Source organism: Podarcis erhardii (genome assembly GCF_964252035.2).
Source record: "Podarcis erhardii genome assembly, chromosome: 2".
Classification (NCBI taxonomy): domain Eukaryota; kingdom Metazoa; phylum Chordata; class Lepidosauria; order Squamata; family Lacertidae; genus Podarcis; species Podarcis erhardii.
In genome coordinates, this window is record NC_138498.1 from 13,141,082 (window position 1) to 13,158,561 (window position 17,480).

At 49.2% G+C, this 17,480-nt stretch overlaps 1 protein-coding gene across 1 annotated transcript in view; it reads left to right on the forward strand.

Moving 5' to 3' along the window:
* Window positions 1-17,480, forward strand: part of MAP3K12 (mitogen-activated protein kinase kinase kinase 12) — a 118,904-nt gene that overhangs the window by 38,838 nt on the left and 62,586 nt on the right. The window lies entirely within an intron of this gene.

The following is a 17,480-nucleotide window of genomic DNA, read 5'->3' on the forward strand; positions in this document are numbered from 1 at the left end:
CAGTTAATGGCAGGCAAGCTCATCTAAACTTCTTGCTTATCCAATCTAACTGAATTTCAAGCCCAATCCTGCGGGTAGTAAAAAGTAAATTTGGCTCAACTGCGCTCTGTGTTTTTGTTCAATCCAGCCTCCACCCGAAGGCTTTTTCGGATTTAGAATTTGCTGTGTTTACTACTACGTCCTCATGATTCCTTCTCAGCCTTTGTATTAATACATACAGATTTATTTATTTTTTTACAAAGGTATTTGTTTTCAGATAGTGCCCACTCCAGATGTGACAGTGCACAAGCTAAAATATTTGTAACCCATCATTCCTCATGATTGCCATTTTTCTTGGCAAAAACTGACACCAACTGTTTGGGATAGTTATCTGCCAAAGCAGATTTACCATTTTCATTGCAATACGATTTCCCAAACTGTTGTGCATTGCACATAACCTTGAATCCTACAACTGTTTCACATTGCTTCTCATTAAAAGTATAGGCTCAGTTGTGTTTGGCTCCAGGCACAAAGAGAAACTAGCTGTCCATTCAATTCAACTTACTATTTCATTATGTTCTCCATTCAGAACAAACAATCTAGCCTTACTAAGGGATGCAGGTGGTGCTGTGGGTTAAACCACAGAGCCTAGGACTTGCCAATTAGGAGGTTGGCGGTTTGAATCCCCGCAGCGGTGTGAGCTCCCATTGCTCAGTCCCAGCTCCTGCCCACCTAGCAGTTTGAAAGCACATCAAAGTGCAAGTAGATAAATAGGTACCACTCCGGTGGGAAGGTAAACGGCGTTTCCATGCACTGCTCTGGTTCGCTAGAAGCAGCTTAGTCATGCTGGCCACATGACCTGGAAGCTGTACACTGGCTCCGTCGGCCAATAAAGCGAGATGAGCGCCGCAACCCCAGAGTCGGCCACGACTGGATCTAATGGTCAGGGGTCCCTTTACCTTTACCTTTACCTTTAGCCTTACTAATGCTTGTCATAGCCCTCCATTCAATAGATACCTTGGCCAATCCTGCTCAGCAGGTCACTGTTTTTGGAGAGTGTAGAAATCATCAATAATCATTGAGAATTTTGCTGTTGCATTCCAAACATTTATCCTGCTGTGTAAATAGACAACAGTTACATTTCTGGGAGTGAAAGCAATAGCTATTCATGACTTCCCAAGAGTTACCTTGTTTTAGATCTCCAACATCCCAAGGTAGGCGCTGACTTATCCAAAGTGACAAAGAAAACGTTGGGAGCTTCCGGACAGGGCTTAATTTGCAGACGGGTCATTGAGACATCACAAAGAATCATTGGCAGCAATATGCACACACACTCCAGAAAGGGTAAATGTGAATTAAATTGGAGTGAGGAGCATTTTGATGCCAACAATATTGTGTGGAATCTGGAGGGAAAAAACTTACATGCAAGAGGAGCACTGATCCCACAATAAACACCTGTCTGGAAGCACCCATAGAAGCTAAGCAGGGATTTTGAACATGGTTTCCACACATCCAGAACCAATATTTGCTCCACCCAGCAAGAGAAGGGGGAAATTCTGCAGTGTCTCTGAGCTCAGAGCTTTGCCCTGCTGCAGGGAGGGAGGTGTGCATGTGATCTGCCTTTCCCCAAGTGCTGGAAAGAGGGCAGTGTGCTGTCCCTTGGCCCATTTTCTCATATACAGCTCATTTTTAGTTCTTTTTGCTGCTGCCACCAATTTCACTGTTACCACCAAACTGGCAAAAGGTCCATAAAAGACTTTTCTGGGGCAACAGTGATCCACCATCCATACCAGGGGTCAGCAACCTTTTTCAGCCATGGGCCGGTCCACCATTCCTCAAACCATGTGGGGGGCCAGACTATATATTTGGGGGGGAGGTGAACGAATTCCTGTGCCCCACAAATAACCCAGAGATGCATTTTAAACAAAAGGACACATTCTACTCATGTAAAAACACCCTAATTCCTGGACCGTCCACTGGCTGGATTGAGAAGGCGATTGGGCCACATCCGGCCCACAGACCTTAGGTTGCCTACCCCTGATCCATACTCTGTCCATTATGGTCTCACAAGCAGAACCTTGAGAACAGGGTGGAATAGTGGTAATAACACTCTCCCTCTAGACAGGGCTTCCACAGTGCTCCTTTCTTAAGAGAAGGGCACACTCCCAACTTTAATGTGCTTACCCATTCACATGCACTGAGTTTTCCTCTTCATTGCTACAGGAGTTGTAGTCCAAAACAGGTTGAGGGCACTAGGTTGGGCAAAGGCCAAGGATAGCTCAGTCAGCAGACCATGAGACCCTTAATCTCAGGGCCCCATGTTGGGCAGAAGATTCCAGGAGGCTTGGACCATTGTGGTCCCTTCCAGTGCTACTGGGGTAGAAAAATAGGGGGTTGGCTTTTGCTGCCTAACTCCCCAGAGTCCATGGTTGGCCAGAGAAGAATGGAAGGAAGCAGAATCAGTAAAACATTATCAGGCATCCTGGCAGGCAGGAGAGAAGCCTCACTCTCAAATCTCTGTTGGAGGTGGCTCCTTCTCTGATGTATGTATGATGCCGTTGGGTGGTCTTTGGCTAAGGGGTTAGGCAATGTCTGAAGTCTATAAGGGGGCTTGCACACCTTTGTTCTGGGTCTTTCCTACCTCCAATCTTCTCTGACTGATCATGGACTCAGGGGACCCAGAGTCGCTTGGGTAGTTGGGCAGCAAAAGCCAACCCCCCCCCCCTGATTTTTTCTTCCACACTACAATTCTGTGGTCGCAGTGGCGTAGCGTGGCGTGTCAGCACCCGGGGCAAGGCAAGTAATTTGCGCCCCCTAACCCTGGATTTGCGCCCCCTAACCCTATCCCTAACCCTAACCCCCAGATGTTGCGCCCGGTGCGGCCGGCCCCCCCTGCACCCCCCACGCTACGCCACTGTGTGGTCGTAAGAGCTGTGTCAAATAAGGTGTGTCTGTGTTTGTAAGCAGGTACAGCTTGTCATAAGCAAAGGTACTCCTGCACTGTTTCCCTCTTAAAAGGTAAAGGGACCCCTGACCATTACGTCCAGTCGTGGCCGACTCTGGGGTTGCAGTGCTCATCTCGCTTTACTGGCCGAGGGAGCCGGCATACAGCTTCCGGGTCATGTGGCCAGCATGACTAAGCCGCTTCTAGCGAACCAGGGCAGCACACAGAAACGCCATTTACCTTCCCACAGGAGCGGTACCTATTTATCTACTTGCACTTTGACGTGCTTTCGAACCGCTAGGTTGGCAGGAGCTGGGACCGAGCAATGGGAACTCACCCCTTCGGGGGGATTCGAACCGCCGACCTTCTGATCGGCAAGTCCTAGGCTCTGTGGTTTAACCCACAGTGCCACCCGCGTCCCTGTTTCCCTCTTATTCAGCCCTTAAAGGTACAGGAATCCTTGCCCTCCTTCCAACCACCCTTCTCACCTTAATTCCTCTCATGCCCTGGACTCTTCATCTTAAAGCAGTAAAGTGACACCTGCATTCCCCTTAAGACCAGCTGCCCTCCTTCCTTCCCCACCCCTCCCTTCTCTCTCCCTGCGCACCACCCACTGTGGAGTCAGCGATTAATATTAGTGCTGACTTCATGCTCAGCGCTGCTCTCCTCTCTTGCATCTGTTGCTATGGCAGCACCGCAGCCTTCCATCCCTTGGCCCCCCTCCCCTTTCCTTGCGCCTCCCTCTTGTATTTGTCACTCACGTGGTTTCCAGGAAGAGCCGAGAGCTAGAAAGCGGCCTCCCACTTGGGATTTATGAGGCAGAGCTCACCCCCCTCCTTCCCCACAGCTTTGTCAGCACATCCCTCAATAGGCCGCCTTCTTGCTTTCGCTGCGGCTTGACTTGCTGCCAACGCTGCTCTGGACCCTTTTGCGCAGGCCAGACTCAACACACAGACACACACACACACACACACACACACCACCACAACACCTGTTCTAGTCTTTGTCAACTTGCTTTGCACTTGGCAAATTTGGGTTGAGTTCCCTCAGCAGAGTTGCAATGAGAGGACGCTCAGGATGCTGCGGGTCGGAGGTGGGCAGTTTAAATTCAAAAGCTAAAAAGTAGTTCTTTTAAAAAAAAAAAAAAATATTAAAGATTTCCTTGGGTAACAAAAGTGCATATGGCATCTCAGCTTTCAGTTCACAGAGACTTTTCTATACAGTGGTACCTCGGGTTACATACGCTTCAGGTTACAGAAGCTTCAGGTTACAGACTCCACTAACCCAGAAATAGTACCTCAGGTGAAGAACTTTGCTTCAGGATGAGAACAGAAATCGTGCTCCGGTGGCACGGCAGCAGCAGGAGGCCCCATTAGCTAAAGTGGTGCTTCAGGTTAAGAACAGTTTCAGGTTAAGAACAGACCTCCAGAACGAATTAAGTTCTTAACCTGAGGTACCACTGTAGATCATTTGCATTCAATGTGAGACAATAATGTTATGACCAGTTTGAGGTTGGGGGAGAAGAGACAAAGGGGGGGGGGAAGGTAATGAACTTTCATTCTTTTACACAGTGTTTGTACAAGGTTTTAGTGTCAGCATCATGTGGGTAGGTTCTTTTTCCATTCATTTATTAGTTTTCATTGGCAGTGAGAGAGACTGGGGGGCCCAGGGCACGGTTAGTCGCCTTCAGTCGACTGCTGTGAGTTGTCTTTGCATGTGTGAGGAGGAGGAGGGGGTTGTGGGTCCACTTAGCCATATCGATCCATTTGCCTTTGTGGGAGGTTGTGGTCATCTTGTTGGGCTGTGTATGTAATGAAGGGGAGCCACACTGAGAAAAGGTGGCAGTTCAATGTGTATGTTACTCTCCCATGTCGCGTGCCAGCACGGAAGCCGCCATCTTGTCTAACAGAGAAGGAAGATCTTCCATTAACGAGGCAATTTCGTCATCATGAGGGCCTGGTTGTGTAATGAAGTGTCGCCCTGCCCTTTGCCCTCCTCCTCTGCACCCCCAGGCATGGGGGCAGTGCAGTGGAAGTAACCAGGAAATGACTTCATTTGAAAAGGCCTAGCAGCTGAGCAAGCTCAGTGCTTGGGTAGCTCAGATTGCACATCCCAAGGGTCTACAAGGAGAGCCGCCAGAGCGGTGGTGGTAGCGAGGAGGAGACAACACAGACTTGGACATATGGGCCAAGGCTCCCCAACCCTTCCCCCACAGTGGTGAATCATACCCGGAAGCTTAAGCTGCACAATCATCCCTGCTCCCAGCCTTCCCTGGGGAAGATGGAGGCTTTTTGGGTAGAGGATGAAGTCACCTCCGAGCTGTGATCACACAACTGACCTTCACTCCTCTTAAAAGGGAAGCGTCATGGCTTGGGGACTCTCAGGAAGGTGGTAATTTGGGGGCCCTCTCATCCCTTTGATGTATCCTGTTGTGGGTGAGGAACAGCCTAGAGCATGATGCTCTCCTCGTGCCTTCATTTCATATTGTAATCCCCCTCCACCTTAAAAAAAATGATATTTTGTGTAGTACTAGAAACAATGTAAAACCCTTGCTATGGCAAAGAGGAGCAGAGACAGTGTGTTGGTTACAAACTGCAGCCTGATACTGACCATTGTGGTATATATAACGCCACACTGAGCTATTCACTGCAACTTGATAGCGCTCTATTAAAAATCAGCACCTTGGACAGCAACCGGCCCAGATCTACAGCGACTTAGGCTGGAGAAACGCAAAACATTGGAAGGGTTTTGTCTCCTACTGATTTTTTACTGTGTTTTCAAACCAGCTTTGCAAACTGGACTACTTCTGGAGGATCAGGTTTGCAGTCTGGGAATGCCTTCAGATCAGGTGCTGTCTTTGGAGACCCAAACAGACACTGCGGCACAAAACCTGCAGCACCTGCTGCCTGCTGAGACTTGTGTCCCTGTTGCAACTCCTTCTGGGCACAGGCAGCCTGGCCACAGTTATCCTTTGGTAGCATCCATTTTGAATGGACTACTACAGGGGTGCAAATACTGGTTTCTGGGCTATAGTGGCACAGATATTGATTTATACGTTTCCCTTGTACAAGTTTGTTGTTGTTTTGTGATAGCAAAAAAAATATTAGAAAAGACCCTTTGACTAAACAAAAACGTTCATAAAAAGACTCGTCATCTGCCTTACAAGTAACATTTTAGCTCCAGTTACTACAAGAGACAGGTCTCTTTACACCTTGGTGCAGAACCAGGTGATGACACCTAAGGGGTCATCAGCTATACTGATGTATTGATCTACTGGTTTGGGTGGAAATCAGTGTTCTGGGATATATTCTGGAGAAGAAAAGGCTAAGACATAAATGGGCACAAGGAGAAGGGGATGACAGAGGATGAGGTGGTTGGACAGTGTTCTCGAAGCTACCAACATGAGTTTGACCAAACTGCGGGAGGCAGTGGAAGATAGGAGTGCCTGGCGTGCTCTGGTCCAGGGGGTCACGAAGAGTCGGACACGACTAAACGACTAAACAACAACAACAAGACATAAATCCTACGCCAGGGGGCGGCAAGGTTTACCTCACCTGGGCCGGTTCACTCCAGCAGAGATCACTCTGTGGGCTGGATCGCGTGTCTGTGTGAGTGCAAACGCCCGTGATTTCTGGCATCTGCGCAGATGCAATTTCCAGTGTTTGCGTATGCGCAGACACAATTTCTGGCACCATGGAAGTGAGTCACCGTGCCACACTGTGCCGGTTTAGCACAGCATGCAGGGACTCGCCGAGAGGGTGACGTGGGTCGGGGACATCTCGGGGGGCCAGTTAAATGACCCCCGTGGGCTGCTTGTGGCCCATGGGCCTTAGGTTGCTGACCCCTACTGTACACAAATCCGAAGTGGAGACCATTAAGCCTGTTGGATGGTGTCTTGTATGCCCCTTTCTGGCAACTTCTGCCACCAAGCTGGTGCCAAACATATTGTTCTGCTTTCCTTTGGACCACACTGCCAGGCTGAGAGAGGGTTCTTGTTGTTTGGGCAGCCCAATACCTCCATACACACTGCCCAGGAATGCGCCATAGGTGCCAACTCCCTGCGGCCCTGGGTGCCTGGGCACCCACAAAATTCCCCATGAAGGGGTCCAGGCACGCACAAATTTTGGCGCTAGGCCCATGCACACTGCATGGTACCCATGGCCCCAGCACCCATGGTCGTGGGGCCAAGTTGGCACTCCTGGAGGTCACCGACTTGACCCCCAGGAGCTCTCTCCATTATCTCTCGAGACAGACAGATGCCAGCAACATCTTATGTCCTGCCTGTGCAAGCATATCATTCTGTCAGATGGAACAATCCTCCCCCCCCCCATGTGCTGTTCTGGAGGTTCTCCTGACCCCCCCCCCAAGTTTGGGGTGCATGAGAATGGTGCAGGTGGGGAGCTCCAGTGCACAAGCAGAACCCTTGCACAGGCCTTCTGCTGTTATGGTTAGTTGGTGAATCCTGTCCTTTTTTACTAGCTTTATGAAAGTAATTTCATTGTTGATGTTATGCTATTTACTGCTGTGTTTATTTTTTAAAAAATTGGTTGGTATAGAATTTTTGGCAAATAAATAAGCATTGCAGACTTCCATTATGTCCTCTACCAGCATCAGCTCCCTCTCCCTCCCTCCCTCCCTCCCTCCCTCCCCCTCTCTCTTTCTCACTCTCTCTGTGGTTTGTTAAGCATTCTTGTTGTTATGGCTACATTTTCTAAGTGCTATGAAAAAAATTAAAGAAATGACACAGGCCTTGACCTTTGGTTGACAATCTAAATAAAAGGCAGGATAAAATAAAAGCAGAGCTATGTTAAGGGGATGGATTGGGGGGAGGAAGCCCAATGGCTGCTGTCCCCCACCAAGTCAGTGAGTCCCTCACCTCTCCCTCTTGGGCAGCCGTGTGGTTACAAATATCTAAAGCAGCGGTTCTCAACCTGTGGGTCCCCAGATGTTGTTGGGTCCAGATGTTTTGGGACTACAACTCCCATCATCCCTGAGCTCTGGTCTCGCTAGCTAGGGGTGATGGGAGTTGTAGTTCAACAACATCTGGGGACCCACAGGTTGAGAAAGGCTGATCTAAAGCATGGGTAGGCAAACTAAGGCCCGGGGGCCAGATCCGGCCCAATTGCCTTTCAATACGGCCGGCAGACGGTCCGGGAATCCACGTGTTTTTTTTAATTTAAAATGCATCTCTGGGTTATTTGTGGGTCATAGGAATTTGTTCATTTCCCCCCCCCCAAAAAAAAAAAATTGTCCCCCCCCACAAGGTCTGAGAGACAGTGGACCGGCTCCCTACTGAAAAAGTTTGCTGACCCCTGATCTAAAGGGCTGTCACAAGCGAACAAGCTTGTTTCTCCTGGGCTGGAGAGTAGGACTCAAACCAATGGCTTCAAGTTACAAGAAAGGAGATTCCAACTAAACATCAGAAAGAACTTTCTATTTTATTTTTAAGTATGTATATATTAAAAAGTTACAGTACAATACATTTTCAATCAATATATCCCCTCCACAGACATCTCTGTGATGGTGGTGGCATTAAAATACAGTGGTACCTTGGGTTAAGTATTTAATTCGTTCTGGAGGTCCGTTCTTAACCTGAAACCATTCTTAACCTGAAGCACCACTTTAGCTAATGGGGCCTCCCGCTGCTGCCGCACCGCCAGAGCACGATTTCTGTTCTCATCCTGAAGCAAAGTTTTTAACCCGAGGTGCTATTTCTGGGTTAGCGGAATCTGTAACCTGAAGCGTCTGTAACCTGAAGCATTTGTAACCCGAGGTACCACTGAATCCTGTTCTATCCTGGGTTAATAACAGCTGGAGCATTGCTCTATCAGAACGCCTCATATACCATCGGTGACTAATCAAAAAGGTAAAGGTAAAGGGACCATTAGGTCCAGTCGTGGCCGACTCTGGGGTTGTGGCGCTCTTCTCGCTTTATTGGCCGAGGGAGCTGGCGTACAGCTTCCAGGTCATGTGGCCAGCATGACTAAGCTGCTTCTGGAGAACCAGAGCAGCGCACGCAAACGCCGTTTACCTTCCCGCCGGAGCGGTACCTATTTATCTACTTGCACTGGTGTGCTTTCGAACTGCTAGGTTGGCAGGAGCTGGAACCGAGCAACAGGAGCTCACCCCGTGGCGGGGATTCAAACTGCCAACCTTCTGATCGGCAAGCCCTAGGCTCTGTGGTTTAACCCACAGCGCCACCTGTGTCCCTGGTGACTAATCAAAGGCATCTCCAAAAAGATACCTTTCACACAATCTGGTCTCTCTTTTTCTCTTCTATTGAAGAAGAACAGGAAGCACTGTTCAACAGTAGAACAGACTCCCTCAGTAGGTTGTGGACTCTCCTTCCTTGGAGGTTTTTATCGGAGATTGGATGGCCCTTGGTCATGGATGCTTGAGCTGAGATTCCTGCAACGGAATCTCAGCTAAGGTAGGACCAGGTAATCCTTTGGGTCCCTTCCAACTCTACAATTCTATGATTATATTAGCATGTTTGTCTTTGGTTTTTGTTCTGTATGTTTCACATAAGGTGACATATTTAAAAAGTGTATTGGCGCTGGGTGGCCAGGAGCTTGCCAAAAATGTCTCCATGGGCACAATGGGAAATTAACATGGTGGCTCCTAAACCCAGCCAGTCTGTGAAAGCAGGGAGGGGGACTAGGACAAGTGCCAGGCTGTTGGGGCTCCAGCAGTTGCCTAAATAGTGGCACTGGGCCCCAAATTATATTTAACCACAACTAGCCTTTGGGTGGCGCTGTGGGTTAAACCACAGAGCCTAGGACTTGCCGATCAGAAGGTCGGCGGTTCGAATCCCCGCGACAGGGTGAGCTCCCGTTGCTCGGTCCCTGCTCCTGCCAACCTAGCAGTTTGAAAGCACGTCAAAGTGCAAGTAGATAAATAGGTACCGCTCCAGTGGGAAGGTAAATGGTGTTTCCGTGTGCTGCCCTGGTTCGCTAGAAGCGGCTTAGTCATGCTGGCCACATGACCCGGAAGCTGTACGCTGGCTCCCTCGGCCAATAAAGCAAGATGAGCGCCACAACCCCAGAGTCAGCCACTACTAGACCTAATGGCTAGGGGTCCCTTTACCTTTACTTTAGCCTTTGCATAAGAAAGTTTGGAGGCAACAATGGCAAGAGAGGAAAGAAAACTCAGCCTCTGCCTCCCACACTTTAGCCAATGCGAGGCATCTGCTATGGTGATGTCCCATTTTGTGTTGCGGTGAACTGGATTTTCACATTGTTCTCTTTCTGGCAGTGGCACAGAAGACCTTAGCGACATAGGAATACCGGTCAGACAAATGACCAGTATTGTCTACACTGACTGGCAGCTGCTCTCTGGCATTTCAGACAGAGGTCTCTCTCACAGCCCTAACTGGAGATGCCATAGAATAAGCCTGGGACCATACCACTCAGCTAAGGCTGTTCCCTTTGTGTCTCAACCTTCCTCAAGATGGCGTCCTCTGGACCTGGTTGAACTACAACTCCCATCATCCCTGAGCATTGGGTCTGCTTAGCTAGAGTTCGTGGGAGTTGGACAACATCTGGAGGGCTCCAGGTTGGGGGAGGCTGTGCCTCATGTAGCGGCCCTTGAAAATCATATGTACGCGAGCCCCCGCCTGCCCAGCGAGGACATTTCCTGGAGACTTGTCCTTTTACATCATTCACTCCAGCTGTTGTGTTTCACTTTAAATCTCAAGGCACTCTGATGATGAATAGCCAGACAGAGAGGCTGCCAAAAAGGTAGAAGAACCCTGATTAATTACCCCTGGGCAGCTTTAGCCAATTTAATTTCATTTCCGTTTGGTGGGACTTAATTGGCCAGAGGAGGGAGAATGGCTGTTGCTAAAACTCAAGAGGAAACTGGGGACCAAGCAATGTCTCTGCCGGGGGGGGGGTGTGCATGCAGCCAGATGTAAGCAGCTCACTTGCACATGCGAGCAAGCGACCTGGAGCAGGGCAACTCCTGTCAGGTGTTATGCACACTGTGCAAAAGGAAGCCCAGGTTTCCCACCAAGGGCAGATGCAATGGGGAACTGCAATCGATCTCGGCTCCCTGGTGAGCATACCTGTGCAGCACACAGGTGCAATTTCTTTTTGACATTGTAAATCCAACCCAGCAGAGGATTTTTGCAAAAGTAAGGGCAAGGGGATCGAAGCTTTGAAGAGCAAAGTTTTGAATTTCTGGCTTTCAGTTGGAAGTTTGAGGACCTGAAGTCAAGTTTTAAAGCACCCATGTTCCAGTTTCATCCATGAAATTCAAGTTTTGCTTGGTTGAAGGTCATTGACCTATACTTGTCTTAATGGTAAAGGTAAAGGGACCCCTGACCGTTAGGTCCAGTCATGGACGACTCTGGGGTTGCAGCACTCATCTTGCTTTATTGGCCGAGGGAGCCGGCGTACAGCTTCCGGGTCATGTGGCCAGCATAACTAAGCTGCTTCTGGCAAACCAGTGCCGCACATGCAAACGCCGTTTACCTTCCCACTGGAGCAGTACCTATTTATCTACTTGCACTTGGACGTGCTTTCAAACTGCTAGGTTGGCAGGTGCAGGGACTGAGCAACGGGAGCTCACCCCATTGCGGGGATTCGAACCACCGACCTTCAGATCGGCAAGCCCTAGGCTCTGTGGTTTAAATGCACAAAGTTCCTCAGACCTGTGCCATTTGTTTCTTTTCGTTAGAATTTTTAGGAAATCGTGTCAGTGCTGTGTAGTTTTCCTGCCTCCTTGTAGAGTTAAGCACAGATTTTATCATTTTATCATTATATGTTTATATATCATATAAACGCTGCATAAACAAGTTATACATAGTAGAACTTGCATCTGCATGAGAAAGTTTGGAGGCAACAATGGCAACAAAGCTCATTTCAAGCCCTTCCCATATACAGTGGTACCTCTGGTTACATACTTACTGTATTTTTCGCTCCATAGGGCGCACCTGACCATAGGGCGCACCTAGTTTTTAGAGGAGGAAAATACGGAAAACAATATTCTGAATAAAATGTTGCACTAAACTATTTAAAGCAGCAAAGCGGGCGGCTCCTGTCCGCTTTGCTGCTTTAAATCGAGCCTCAGAGGAGGGTAGGAAGGGGAACCATGGCTTATCTAAGTCCAGTTAATAATGCTGAGCCAGACTTATGGCCATCAAGATTAGCCTGGCCGTCTCAGTGGAAATCTGGGGAGGCTGGGGTGGACTTTCAGTGGTCAAAGTGTGGTTGTGTCTTCCTGCCCGGCATCTATTTCCTGCTGTCTTTCCCCCCTGCACCCCCACACCCTGCTTCGAGGGAAGGAAGCGGAGCCATGGATCCTCTGCTCGCAACTGCAGTGGATTCCCTCCACTTTGAAGCAGGAAAGTGGGAGAGGAGCTGCTTACACAAGTGTAAGGGGCTCCCCTCCCACTTTCCTGCTTCAAAGCAATCACGGAGGAGGGAATCCGCTGCAGCCATCAGCAGTGGAGGATCCATGGTCCCCTTCCTTCCCTCCTCCATAGTTGCTTTGAAGCAAGAAAGTGGGAGAGGAGCTGCTTACACGAGTGTAAGCTGCTCCCCTCCCACTTTGCCACTTCAAAGGGAGCCCAGGAGGAGGGAATCTGCTGCAGCTTCCCCCACCTCCCGCAGAAGCCGCACACTCTTTAAAGGGGCTGCGCGGCTTCTCCTGGCTTTTCTGGGAGGTGGGGGGATTCCCCCACCTCGTAGAAAAGCCCGCAGGAGCCGTGCAGCCTTTAAAGGGGGCGCCGCTCTTGGGGGCTTTTCCCCGAGGAGGGAGAAGGGACTGATGCGGCCAGTCAGTCCCTTCTCCCTCCTGGGGCAAAGCCCGCAAGAGCGCACGAAGCTTGTGTGCGGCTCTTGGGGGCTTTTCCTGCCTGCCTCCCCCCTGCATTCGCTCCATAGGACGCACACACATTTTCCCTTGCTATTTAGGAGGGGGAAAGTGCGTCCTATGGTGCGAAAAATACGGTAATTCGTTCCAGAGGTCCGTTCTTAACATGAAACCTGCTTTTTCTGTGCAGCCTGAGCAGGAGCAGCGAACAACGTTATAGGTGTTTGTTGCAGCTTGTCTTCACTTACCTCAGCCTCACTTGTTCCGCTTTCAGTTGTGAAGAATATTATTATGTTATTAATGATCTGTGTGGACTGTTTCTGGATAGAGTGACTTTTCTTCTTTAAGTTCTCAAAGCTCTTAACCTTAAGCTTAAGGTTGTTATCTGAACTAACCAGATGTTTAACTGAGAATCAATCACAGCCAGTCCATCATTTGGAAAATAAGATTTTAGAAACATCTTGCCCAAAAATGTCCACTAGACATTCTGATTCAATGACTGTAACCTTGGTTTAAGGAGCCAGTTGGCACCTAGCTTATATACAGTACAGTGGTACCTCGGGTTAAGAACTTAATTCATTCTGGAGGTCCGTTCTTAACCTGAAACCATTCTTAACCTGAGGTACCACTTTAGCTAATGGGGCCTCTTGCTGCTGCCGCCATGTGATTTCTGTTCTCATCCTGAAGGAAAGTTCTTAACGAGGTACTATTTCTGGGTTAGCGGAGTCTGTAGCCTGAAGCATCTGTAACCCGAGGTACCACTGTATCTGAGTTCAGCCCGGACACTGTGGTCCAGCTCCGAGGGCCTTCTGGCGGTTCCCTCACTCCGAGAAGTGAAGCTACAGGGAACCAGGCAGAGGGCCTTTTTGGTAGTGGTGCCCACCCTGTGGAACACCCTCCCATCAGATGTCAAGGAAATAAACAACTACCTTGCTTTTAGAAAACATCTGAAGGCAGCCCTGTTTAGGGAAGCTTTTAATGTTTGGTGTTTTTAATATTCTGTTTGGGAGCCGCCCAGAGTGGCTGGGAAAACCCAGCCAGATGGGCGAGAGATAAATAATAAATTATTACTATTATGATCATTATTATTATTTCTAACGCTGAGCCCTCTGGCTGGCCACTGTGGAAAGCAGGACTCAGAAGCTGCCACTTTGGGGATCCTTCACTAAGAAGTTGCTGCCTGCCCTTCAGGGGCTCACCACAAGGGGCATCTGTCCCCGGATCCAAATAGCTCTTGGCTTTGCCCACAGTTCAAATTCACCAGCCCCAAATACACCAGACGAGGAACTGGGCTGAGCCCTTAACTGGACTAAAGAACAGCCATGTGCAACTGAGGTAGAACTAAAGTAGAGAATGAGTCATAGCTCACAGAGCTGCCCAGGAAAGGCTGTTCTATTTTGAGTGTGTCCTTTGGCCCATGGGATCCTTCCCTAGGCAACCTTTGCAGATGAGAAGGAAAGAAAAAGAGGAGTGAATCATTAACTACGTACAGCTGATTTAAGCTTTGGGGGGGATCTACTTTGTGTTGTACTAGAACCCCGCCCCTCCACCCCAAGGTCCACCAATGGGAGCCAAGTGCTCAGGAGGGGTGGGGCAGACAAGGAGCCAATTGCAAAACAGGGGCTTAAAGAAGGGGAAGTCAATTGCCTCCTTAAATCCTGAGCCATAGATCGCCTAGAAATGCAAATCTACGTATGTCTGAGTTATTGTGGATCAGGGATTCTAATTTTGGAGGGGTGGGTGGGTGTTGTTGATGATGCTGTGATTTTGTTTTGTTTTTGCATATATATCCCACCTTTTCCTCCAAAGAGCTCCAAGTAGTGTGCAAAGTTCTTCCCCTCCCTATTTTACCCTCACAACAACCCTGCGATGTAGGTTAGGCTGGGAGTGAGTGACTAGCCTGAGGTCACCTACTGAGCTCCATAGCTGAGTGGGGATTTGAACACTGCTCTCTCGGGTCCTAGTCCAACACATTAACCACATTAACCAGGGGTCAGCAAACTTTTTCAGCAGGGAGCTGGTCCGCTGTCCCTCAGACCTTGTGGGGGGCAGGACTATATTTGGGGGGGGGAGAATGAATTCCTACGCCCCACAAATAACCCAGAGATGAATTTTAAATAAAAGTACCGCCAACTGTTACGGTAAAATCTGGGTGCGAGGCTGCTCTGCCACCCAGCTCGTACTAAGTCCTCGGGTCCCTGCGGAGGAAAATGAGCTCAGCTGGAGACAGGAGCAAGCAGCAGGAGATCCAAGTTTATTGAGCAACAGGTTCAAGGCGAGATTGAACAGTGAGAAAGGGGTGACATGAACTTTTGAAACTTCCCTCCATGTCCCAGAATACAGTGCAAAATACATCCCAGTTACATCATGAATACATTAAGAAGAGGTTGGGTTACACAGATTACCATACGGAGGAGGAGGAAGGGGGAATATGCAGAGTTGGAGATATGCGCAGATAAACACTTCCTGAGCACCGGTGATGAGAAGACAATGGTCCAAATATGTATAGTCTGCCACCTGGCATTGCCCGGAGGAAAGGCTTGGCAGAGTGATTTGACAGGATTAGGGTCTTGACACCTTGCTTGAGGGATTATGGAGGACAGGGGAGGTGTGATGGAGTCCTAGAGAAATTGAGCAAATTGGCACGTTGATTTTCTATGAATTTTATAGATTTTAGTCCCTTTTGACATTGACAATTGGAAATAAATTGATATATTGTAGCGAAGAAGAAGGTGAAGAAGACATGCCCCCCCCTTCCGTATCAGTACACATTCTACTCATGTAAAAACACCAGGCTGGCCCCACAAATGACCCAGAGATGCATTTAAAATAAAAGGACACATTCTACTCATGTAAAAACATGCTGATTTGGGCCAGATTTAGAAAGCGATTGGGCCGGATCTGGCCCCCAGGCCTTAGTGTGCCTACCCATGGTCTTGTCTAAACAATTGGGAGCCAGAAACCCTTGCTGACCTGCTGCAAATCTTCTGGTAATCTGCCAAAAGATCCCAACCCACCTTCTGCTCACCCCTGGAGCATTGCAAATAATGCTTATGTGCTCACTTGCTCTCGTCTATGGTGTGGCAACTCATGACACCAGGGCCAAATTTGCTCCCAACTGAAGCAAACACCCGCTGGCCATTAAACTACCCGTAACGTGGCAGCAGGGATGCGGGTAGCACTGTGGGTTAAATCACAGAGCCTAGGGCTTGCCAATCAGAAGGTCGGTGGTTCGAATCCCCGCAACGGGGTGAGCTCCCGTTGCCCGGTCCCTGCTCCTGCCCACCTAGCAGTTTGAAAGCACATCAAAGTGCAAGTAGATAAATAGGTACCGCTCCAGCAGGAAGGTAAACGGCGCTTCCATGCGCTGCAGCTTAGTCATGCTGGCCACATGACCCGGAAGCTGTACGCCGGCTCCCTTGGCCAATAAAACGAGATGAGCGCCGCAACCCCAGAGTCGGCCACGACTGGACCTAATGGTCAGGGGTCCCTTTACCTTTACCTTTACCTTTAACGTGGCAGCAGTGGTGGCAGGCAGCCCATAGATGAGGGTAGGGCAGGCTGTGATAATAAAGTACAGGGTTCCCCAGCAGACAGGAATAGACTATACATGTTTGTTTTCAACAGATCCTAAGCAGAGCCATGGACCGCTTAGACAAGTGGGTGGAGCTGCCCACCTGTCAGTCACCTGACATCATCATGGTATCAGGTGACTCCACTTCAAAGGAATGAATCAGGCGCATGTTCCTCTTTTGCAGGCATCAAGTTCAAGTCATATGTGCAAAAGAGGGAGGCGTGCAACTTTAAGTGTGGTCCTGATTCTTCCTTTGCATCAGAAAGCCAACACTTTTGTTGTGTCTTTCTGTCCGGGTGCAGAGCGCTCCCAGTTCTTAGAACGAGCATCAGATTTTTCTTTTCTTTTTTTAAATAACAGTAGCTTGAACTTCAGATGGTGACAGTAGTCACGAAATTAAAAGACGCCTGTTTCTTGGGAGAAAAGCAATGACAAACCTAGACATCATCCTAAGAAGCAGAGACATCACCTTGCCGGACAGATCCTCGAAGCTACCAGCATGAGTTTGAGCAAACTGCAGGAGGCAGTGGAAGACAGGGGTGCCTGGCGTGCTCTGGTCCATGGGGTCACCAAGAGTCGGACACGACTAAACGACAACAACAACAAAAGCTTGAACTTTCCCATGCCGGGGCTGGGAAACGTGGGTGTGATTTTCCCAAAACAGCCTGATGGACATATGTCCAAAGCCTGGCAGACCTAACTGAGCCTGTAGACCAGAGACTCCCAAAATATATCGCTAAAGCAAAGGCTGGAAACCTGTTACACCCCATATGCTCTCTGACTACAACCCCCATCAGCCCCAGCTAGCATGGCCAAGGCTCAGGGATGATGGGAGTTGTTGTTGCTGGCATCCATCTGTCTCAAGAGACAATGGAGTATGCCTCTGGGGTCACTTGCACCAAAATGACCTTTCTGGGGTGCAAGCCTGGGCAGTGTGCAGGAAGGTCCTGGGTTGCCCAGATGACAAAACTAGACTCCTCCCCACTTGAACTTGCTGAAAGGAAAACAGAGCACTCTATTTAGGTTATTTGATAAAGGGAGTAAAGGTAAAGGGAGCCCTGACCATTAGGTCCAGTCATGACTGACTCTGGGGTTGCGGCGCTCATCTCGCTTTACTGGCCGAGGGAGCCGGTGTACAGCTTCCAGGTCAGGGGGCCAGCATGACTA